Raw genomic sequence first — 10,161 nt, 5'->3', positions numbered from 1 at the left:
CCCCTGTTCCTCATAGTGCTGTGAAAAAAGTTCTCATCTTATTTAAAAAATTTAAACAGTTTCTGAAAGGAAAAACATTTCTGTACATTTTATAGGTGCATTTTGCTTCTTGTGATGTGAAGCCTAATCTCCATAATGATTTTTAAATATACCCCTATCTTGTGAAAACACTGGGATTTCCCATGCTATTTATAGACACTTCACTTCCGGTGACCAGTACTGCACTGCAAGTCTGCTAACCCCACATGCCATTCTGAGGATTGTGAGCTGACATATGTAGAATCATGCTGATATATAGTCCTCTGCAGGTTAAAGTTAAGGTAAAGTCCAGAGAAGCCATTGAATATTGTGAAATTAGCATAGAAGCCTATGGAAAGTGGAATTAGTGGTTTTTAGCCTTAAGAAGAAGCCATGGCAAAATGAAAAGTTTCTTGAAATAGCTTTAAACTACTTGAAGATCTTGTTAACTTTGCCATGAGAGGAATACACTACAAAAATCCTTCAAAATATGCATTTTTGTAAGTTATAGGTCCAAATTATGGAAAATTGGTCTTTTTGGCTGATTTTTATGTCCTATCTTGTAAAAAGTGTAGAAAATTGAGTAAAAATATCAAATATTAAACTTTGAGGGCTATATTTAGCTAAATATGGTGGCAATAAGCACTTGAAATCAAGTTTTGTGTAGATTTGAGCAAAAATTAGGTTAGAAATGAGGAAAAACTCACTTTCATTACTGTGGTTAAGGCCATATCAGCATTCCCCTATGGCAACATGGAAAATCCATTATTGAGTACTTTTTTTGCTTTAGGTGCCCTTTACTGGTCATGTTTTAATGTGAAAACACTGTATTTACAAATTTAAAGCCAAATATATCACCTTTTGTGAAAATTTAAAGATTTAGGATTTTTGACATGTGATCAAGAAAAAGGGGGAGGCATGTCAGAAATAAATTTTTAAAAATAGACCAATTTCTCAGAAAATGATTACTTTTAAAACTATTTCTTCATTAATATTGTTAAAAAACAAGTTGTGATTGATATTTTTTATTTGAAAAGTCAGAAAAAGTTCTTTGCAAATATTTAATGCATTTAAGTATGGTAGAATATTGTCACTTTTTTGCTCGCACAACTTGGTTACCCTATATTTAAAAATCAAATATTTAAAAAAGTGCTTGTCACATTTCACTGAAACTTTGCAAATGCATTCAGTATGTGTGTAGGAAGATACCTGTATAGTTATTTATTTTTTCTAAGACAAAAAGTGACTCTTAAGAAGAAGCCATGGCAAAATGAAAAGTTTCTTGAAATAGCTTTAAACTACTTGAAGATCTTGTTAACTTTGCCGTGAGAGGAATACACTACAAAAATCCTTCAAAATATGCATTTTTGTAAGTTATAGGTCCAAATTATGGAAAATTGGTCTTTTTGGCTGATTTTTATGTCCTATCTTGTAACAAGTGTAGAAAATTGAGTAAAGATATCAAATATTAAACTTTGAGGGCTATATTTAGCTAAATATGGTGGCAATAAGCACTTGAAATCAAGTTTTGTGTAGATTTGAGCAAAAATTAGGTTAGAAATGAGGAAAAACTCACTTTCATTACTGTGGTTAAGGCCATATCAGCATTCCCCTATGGCAACATGGAAAATCCATTATTGAGTACTTTTTTTGCTTTAGGTGCCCTTTACTGCTCATGTTTTAATGTGAAAACACTGTATTTACAAATTTAAAGCCAAATATATCACCTTTTGTGAAAATTTAAAGATTTAGGATTTTTGACATGTGATCAAGAAAAAGGGGGAGGCATGTCAGAAATAAATTTTTAAAAATAGACCAATTTCTCAGAAAATGATTACTTTTAAAACTATTTCTTCATTAATATTGTTAAAAAACAAGTTGTGATTGATATTTTTTATTTGAAAAGTCAGAAAAAGTTCTTTGCAAATATTTAATGCATTTAAGTATGGGAGAATATTGTCACTTTTTTGCTCGCACAACTTGGTTACCCTATATTTAAAAATCAAATATTTAAAAAAGTGCTTGTCACATTTCACTGAAACTTTGCAAATGCATTCAGTATGTGTGTAGGAAGATACCTGTATAGTTATTTATTTTTTCTAAGACAAAAAGTGACTCTTTAGGTTACAGACCACCAATTCAACCAATGAGCATTTGGAATGTACGCAAAAATAGTCCTACGCAGAAATTACCCCTGTTCCTCATAGTGCTGTGAAAAAAGTTCTCATCTTATTTAAAAAATTTAAACAGTTTCTGAAAGGAAAAACATTTCTGTACATTTTATAGGTGCATTTTGCTTCTTGTGATGTGAAGCCTAATCTCCATAATGATTTTTAAATATACCCCTATCTTGTGAAAACACTGGGATTTCCCATGCTATTTATAGACACTTCACTTCCGGTGACCAGTACTGCACTGCAAGTCTGCTAACCCCACATGCCATTCTGAGGATTGTGAGCTGACATGTAGAATCATGCTGATATATAGTCCTCTGCAGGTTAAAGTTAAGGTAAAGTCCAGAGAAGCCATTGAATATTGTGAAATTAGCATAGAAGCCTATGGAAAGTGGAATTAGTGGTTTTTAGCCTTAAGTTGAAGCCATGGCAAAATGAAAAGTTTCTTGAAATAGCTTTAAACTACTTGAAGATCTTGTTAACTTTGCCATGAGAGGAATACACTACAAAAATCCTTCAAAATATGCATTTTTGTAAGTTATAGGTCCAAATTATGGAAAATTGGTCTTTTTGGCTGATTTTTATGTCCTATCTTGTAAAAAGTGTAGAAAATTGAGTAAAAATATCAAATATTAAACTTTGAGGGCTATATTTAGCTAAATATGGTGGCAATAAGCACTTGAAATCAAGTTTTGTGTAGATTTGAGCAAAAATTAGGTTAGAAATGAGGAAAAACTCACTTTCATTACTGTGGTTAAGGCCATATCAGCATTCCCCTATGGCAACATGGAAAATCCATTATTGAGTACTTGTTTTGCTTTAGGTGCCCTTTACTGCTCATGTTTTAATGTGAAAACACTGTATTTACAAATTTAAAGCCAAATATATCACCTTTTGTGAAAATTTAAAGATTTAGGATTTTTGACATGTGATCAAGAAAAAGGGGGAGGCATGTCAGAAATAAATTTTTAAAAATAGACCAATTTCTCAGAAAATGATTACTTTTAAAACTATTTCTTCATTAATATTGTTAAAAAACAAGTTGTGATTGATATTTTTTATTTGAAAAGTCAGAAAAAGTTCTTTGCAAATATTTAATGCATTTAAGTATGGGAGAATATTGTCACTTTTTTGCTCGCACAACTTGGTTACCCTATATTTAAAAATCAAATATTTAAAAAAGTGCTTGTCACATTTCACTGAAACTTTGCAAATGCATTCAGTATGTGTGTAGGAAGATACCTGTATAGTTATTTATTTTTTCTAAGACAAAAAGTGACTCTTTAGGTTACAGACCACCAATTCAACCAATGAGCATTTGGAACGTACGCAAAAATAGTCCTACGCAGAAATTACCCCTGTTCCTCATAGTGCTGTGAAAAAAGTTCTCATCTTATTTAAAAAATTTAAACAGTTTCTGAAAGGAAAAACATTTCTGTACATTTTATAGGTGCATTTTGCTTCTTGTGATGTGAAGCCTAATCTCCATAATGATTTTTAAATATACCCCTATCTTGTGAAAACACTGGGATTTCCCATGCTATTTATAGACACTTCACTTCCGGTGACCAGTACTGCACTGCAAGTCTGCTAACCCCACATGCCATTCTGAGGATTGTGAGCTGACATATGTAGAATCATGCTGATATATAGTCCTCTGCAGGTTAAAGTTAAGGTAAAGTCCAGAGAAGCCATTGAATATTGTGAAATTAGCATAGAAGCCTATGGAAAGTGGAATTAGTGGTTTTTAGCCTTAAGTTGAAGCCATGGCAAAATGAAAAGTTTCTTGAAATAGCTTTAAACTACTTGAAGATCTTGTTAACTTTGCCGTGAGAGGAATACACTACAAAAATCCTTCAAAATATGCATTTTTGTAAGTTATAGGTCCAAATTATGGAAAATTGGTCTTTTTGGCTGATTTTTATGTCCTATCTTGTAAAAAGTGTAGAAAATTGAGTAAAGATATCAAATATTAAACTTTGAGGGCTATATTTAGCTAAATATGGTGGCAATAAGCACTTGAAATCAAGTTTTGTGTAGATTTGAGCAAAAATTAGGTTAGAAATGAGGAAAAACTCACTTTCATTACTGTGGTTAAGGCCATATCAGCATTCCCCTATGGCAACATGGAAAATCCATTATTGAGTACTTTTTTTGCTTTAGGTGCCCTTTACTGCTCATGTTTTAATGTGAAAACACTGTATTTACAAATTTAAAGCCAAATATATCACCTTTTGTGAAAATTTAAAGATTTAGGATTTTTGACATGTGATCAAGAAAAAGGGGGAGGCATGTCAGAAATAAATTTTTAAAAATAGACCAATTTCTCAGAAAATGATTACTTTTAAAACTATTTCTTCATTAATATTGTTAAAAAACAAGTTGTGATTGATATTTTTTATTTGAAAAGTCAGAAAAAGTTCTTTGCAAATATTTAATGCATTTAAGTATGGGAGAATATTGTCACTTTTTTGCTCGCACAACTTGGTTACCCTATATTTAAAAATCAAATATTTAAAAAAGTGCTTGTCACATTTCACTGAAACTTTGCAAATGCATTCAGTATGTGTGTAGGAAGATACCTGTATAGTTATTTATTTTTTCTAAGACAAAAAGTGACTCTTTAGGTTACAGACCACCAATTCAACCAATGAGCATTTGGAACGTACGCAAAAATAGTCCTACGCAGAAATTACCCCTGTTCCTCATAGTGCTGTGAAAAAAGTTCTCATCTTATTTAAAAAATTTAAACAGTTTCTGAAAGGAAAAACATTTCTGTACATTTTATAGGTGCATTTTGCTTCTTGTGATGTGAAGCCTAATCTCCATAATGATTTTTAAATATACCCCTATCTTGTGAAAACACTGGGATTTCCCATGCTATTTATAGACACTTCACTTCCGGTGACCAGTACTGCACTGCAAGTCTGCTAACCCCACATGCCATTCTGAGGATTGTGAGCTGACATATGTAGAATCATGCTGATATATAGTCCTCTGCAGGTTAAAGTTAAGGTAAAGTCCAGAGAAGCCATTGAATATTGTGAAATTAGCATAGAAGCCTATGGAAAGTGGAATTAGTGGTTTTTAGCCTTAAGAAGAAGCCATGGCAAAATGAAAAGTTTCTTGAAATAGCTTTAAACTACTTGAAGATCTTGTTAACTTTGCCGTGAGAGGAATACACTACAAAAATCCTTCAAAATATGCATTTTTGTAAGTTATAGGTCCAAATTATGGAAAATTGGTCTTTTTGGCTGATTTTTATGTCCTATCTTGTAAAAAGTGTAGAAAATTGAGTAAAAATATCAAATATTAAACTTTGAGGGCTATATTTAGCTAAATATGGTGGCAATAAGCACTTGAAATCAAGTTTTGTGTAGATTTGAGCAAAAATTAGGTTAGAAATGAGGAAAAACTCACTTTCATTACTGTGGTTAAGGCCATATCAGCATTCCCCTATGGCAACATGGAAAATCCATTATTGAGTACTTTTTTTGCTTTAGGTGCCCTTTACTGCTCATGTTTTAATGTGAAAACACTGTATTTACAAATTTAAAGCCAAATATATCACCTTTTGTGAAAATTTAAAGATTTAGGATTTTTGACATGTGATCAAGAAAAAGGGGGAGGCATGTCAGAAATAAATTTTTAAAAATAGACCAATTTCTCAGAAAATGATTACTTTTAAAACTATTTCTTCATTAATATTGTTAAAAAACAAGTTGTGATTGATATTTTTTATTTGAAAAGTCAGAAAAAGTTCTTTGCAAATATTTAATGCATTTAAGTATGGTAGAATATTGTCACTTTTTTGCTCGCACAACTTGGTTACCCTATATTTAAAAATCAAATATTTAAAAAAGTGCTTGTCACATTTCACTGAAACTTTGCAAATGCATTCAGTATGTGTGTAGGAAGATACCTGTATAGTTATTTATTTTTTCTAAGACAAAAAGTGACTCTTTAGGTTACAGACCACCAATTCAACCAATGAGCATTTGGAACGTACGCAAAAATAGTCCTACGCAGAAATTACCCCTGTTCCTCATAGTGCTGTGAAAAAAGTTCTCATCTTATTTAAAAAATTTAAACAGTTTCTGAAAGGAAAAACATTTCTGTACATTTTATAGGTGCATTTTGCTTCTTGTGATGTGAAGCCTAATCTCCATAATGATTTTTAAATATACCCCTATCTTGTGAAAACACTGGGATTTCCCATGCTATTTATAGACACTTCACTTCCGGTGACCAGTACTGCACTGCAAGTCTGCTAACCCCACATGCCATTCTGAGGATTGTGAGCTGACATATGTAGAATCATGCTGATATATAGTCCTCTGCAGGTTAAAGTTAAGGTAAAGTCCAGAGAAGCCATTGAATATTGTGAAATTAGCATAGAAGCCTATGGAAAGTGGAATTAGTGGTTTTTAGCCTTAAGAAGAAGCCATGGCAAAATGAAAAGTTTCTTGAAATAGCTTTAAACTACTTGAAGATCTTGTTAACTTTGCCGTGAGAGGAATACACTACAAAAATCCTTCAAAATATGCATTTTTGTAAGTTATAGGTCCAAATTATGGAAAATTGGTCTTTTTGGCTGATTTTTATGTCCTATCTTGTAAAAAGTGTAGAAAATTGAGTAAAAATATCAAATATTAAACTTTGAGGGCTATATTTAGCTAAATATGGTGGCAATAAGCACTTGAAATCAAGTTTTGTGTAGATTTGAGCAAAAATTAGGTTAGAAATGAGGAAAAACTCACTTTCATTACTGTGGTTAAGGCCATATCAGCATTCCCCTATGGCAACATGGAAAATCCATTATTGAGTACTTTTTTTGCTTTAGGTGCCCTTTACTGCTCATGTTTTAATGTGAAAACACTGTATTTACAAATTTAAAGCCAAATATATCACCTTTTGTGAAAATTTAAAGATTTAGGATTTTTTACATGTGATCAAGAAAAAGGGGGAGGCATGTCAGAAATAAATTTTTAAAAATAGACCAATTTCTCAGAAAATGATTACTTTTAAAACTATTTCTTCATTAATATTGTTAAAAAACAAGTTGTGATTGATATTTTTTATTTGAAAAGTCAGAAAAAGTTCTTTGCAAATATTTAATGCATTTAAGTATGGTAGAATATTGTCACTTTTTTGCTCGCACAACTTGGTTACCCTATATTTAAAAATCAAATATTTAAAAAAGTGCTTGTCACATTTCACTGAAACTTTGCAAATGCATTCAGTATGTGTGTAGGAAGATACCTGTATAGTTATTTATTTTTTCTAAGACAAAAAGTGACTCTTTAGGTTACAGACCACCAATTCAACCAATGAGCATTTGGAACGTACGCAAAAATAGTCCTACGCAGAAATTACCCCTGTTCCTCATAGTGCTGTGAAAAAAGTTCTCATCTTATTTAAAAAATTTAAACAGTTTCTGAAAGGAAAAACATTTCTGTACATTTTATAGGTGCATTTTGCTTCTTGTGATGTGAAGCCTAATCTCCATAATGATTTTTAAATATACCCCTATCTTGTGAAAACACTGGGATTTCCCATGCTATTTATAGACACTTCACTTCCGGTGACCAGTACTGCACTGCAAGTCTGCTAACCCCACATGCCATTCTGAGGATTGTGAGCTGACATATGTAGAATCATGCTGATATATAGTCCTCTGCAGGTTAAAGTTAAGGTAAAGTCCAGAGAAGCCATTGAATATTGTGAAATTAGCATAGAAGCCTATGGAAAGTGGAATTAGTGGTTTTTAGCCTTAAGAAGAAGCCATGGCAAAATGAAAAGTTTCTTGAAATAGCTTTAAACTACTTGAAGATCTTGTTAACTTTGCCGTGAGAGGAATACACTACAAAAATCCTTCAAAATATGCATTTTTGTAAGTTATAGGTCCAAATTATGGAAAATTGGTCTTTTTGGCTGATTTTTATGTCCTATCTTGTAAAAAGTGTAGAAAATTGAGTAAAAATATCAAATATTAAACTTTGAGGGCTATATTTAGCTAAATATGGTGGCAATAAGCACTTGAAATCAAGTTTTGTGTAGATTTGAGCAAAAATTAGGTTAGAAATGAGGAAAAACTCACTTTCATTACTGTGGTTAAGGCCATATCAGCATTCCCCTATGGCAACATGGAAAATCCATTATTGAGTACTTTTTTTGCTTTAGGTGCCCTTTACTGCTCATGTTTTAATGTGAAAACACTGTATTTACAAATTTAAAGCCAAATATATCACCTTTTGTGAAAATTTAAAGATTTAGGATTTTTTACATGTGATCAAGAAAAAGGGGGAGGCATGTCAGAAATAAATTTTTAAAAATAGACCAATTTCTCAGAAAATGATTACTTTTAAAACTATTTCTTCATTAATATTGTTAAAAAACAAGTTGTGATTGATATTTTTTATTTGAAAAGTCAGAAAAAGTTCTTTGCAAATATTTAATGCATTTAAGTATGGTAGAATATTGTCACTTTTTTGCTCGCACAACTTGGTTACCCTATATTTAAAAATCAAATATTTAAAAAAGTGCTTGTCACATTTCACTGAAACTTTGCAAATGCATTCAGTATGTGTGTAGGAAGATACCTGTATAGTTATTTATTTTTTCTAAGACAAAAAGTGACTCTTTAGGTTACAGACCACCAATTCAACCAATGAGCATTTGGAACGTACGCAAAAATAGTCCTACGCAGAAATTACCCCTGTTCCTCATAGTGCTGTGAAAAAAGTTCTCATCTTATTTAAAAAATTTAAACAGTTTCTGAAAGGAAAAACATTTCTGTACATTTTATAGGTGCATTTTGCTTCTTGTGATGTGAAGCCTAATCTCCATAATGATTTTTAAATATACCCCTATCTTGTGAAAACACTGGGATTTCCCATGCTATTTATAGACACTTCACTTCCGGTGACCAGTACTGCACTGCAAGTCTGCTAACCCCACATGCCATTCTGAGGATTGTGAGCTGACATATGTAGAATCATGCTGATATATAGTCCTCTGCAGGTTAAAGCTAAGGTAAAGTCCAGAGAAGCCATTGAATATTGTGAAATTAGCATAGAAGCCTATGGAAAGTGGAATTAGTGGTTTTTAGCCTGCTATACATCAATACGCCGTACTACTATATTTGGACTTTTTATTATTTTTTTAAAATTGTTTTCCACAGTTAATTGTAACTTTGATAACAAGACCCTCTATGTTATTTTCATTCAGGCTCTTTATCAGTTGCTTATGTGAGCCTTTGATAAAGGTACAATCACCCACAGCGTACGCGATTCAGCTTCTGAATCTGTTTTGATCTTGAACTTTGTGAGTTTTATGCTCGTTAAGTTTTGTGAGTTTTATGCTCATATAGTTTTATGAGTTTTATGCTGAGGAAGGATATCTGTTATCCGAAATATTCAATTTAAATTTTACCATCTTCTGGTGATGTTAAACATATTTAGACGTTTATTTAATTTATTGTTATGTTTCGCATCGTTTTTAACGATCCATCACCCTGTAAGAGTGATTGTTGACTATTATTTAGACGATTAATTATATAAATATATATATTTATATTTTAGCAGCAACCAAAATTAATATATAGTCAGCCTTGTGGAGTAATGGGAATATATAAAGTAATTATACTTATTTTTTCAATAGATAAGTGAAAATATTTTTTTCTAAAATTTAGAACATTACATTTTCAGAAAGGTCCCACCTAGCTCAACCCCGCTAAAATGGCTGGTGCTAAATATATGATTTGCTATTGACATAAGTCTATATGGCTTAGTTGTTGAACAAATTAAATTTGAAACATACCACTGACTCATAGGCATGAAATTTTAAACTTTACGAAGGTGGGCAAATTGATTCCCTCTAATGTTCTTCCATGAAATAAAGATTGGGGTAAAATGGATGCACAGTTTTACATGGTGAGCATGATTCTCCTTTTATGGGGTTATATATA

Source organism: Perna viridis, chromosome 11 (genome assembly GCF_037379345.1).
Source record: "Perna viridis isolate PV_CMFRI_1.1 ecotype Kerala chromosome 11, ASM3737934v1, whole genome shotgun sequence".
Taxonomy (NCBI): domain Eukaryota; kingdom Metazoa; phylum Mollusca; class Bivalvia; order Mytilida; family Mytilidae; genus Perna; species Perna viridis.
Note: the sequence above shows the minus strand (reverse complement) of the source record.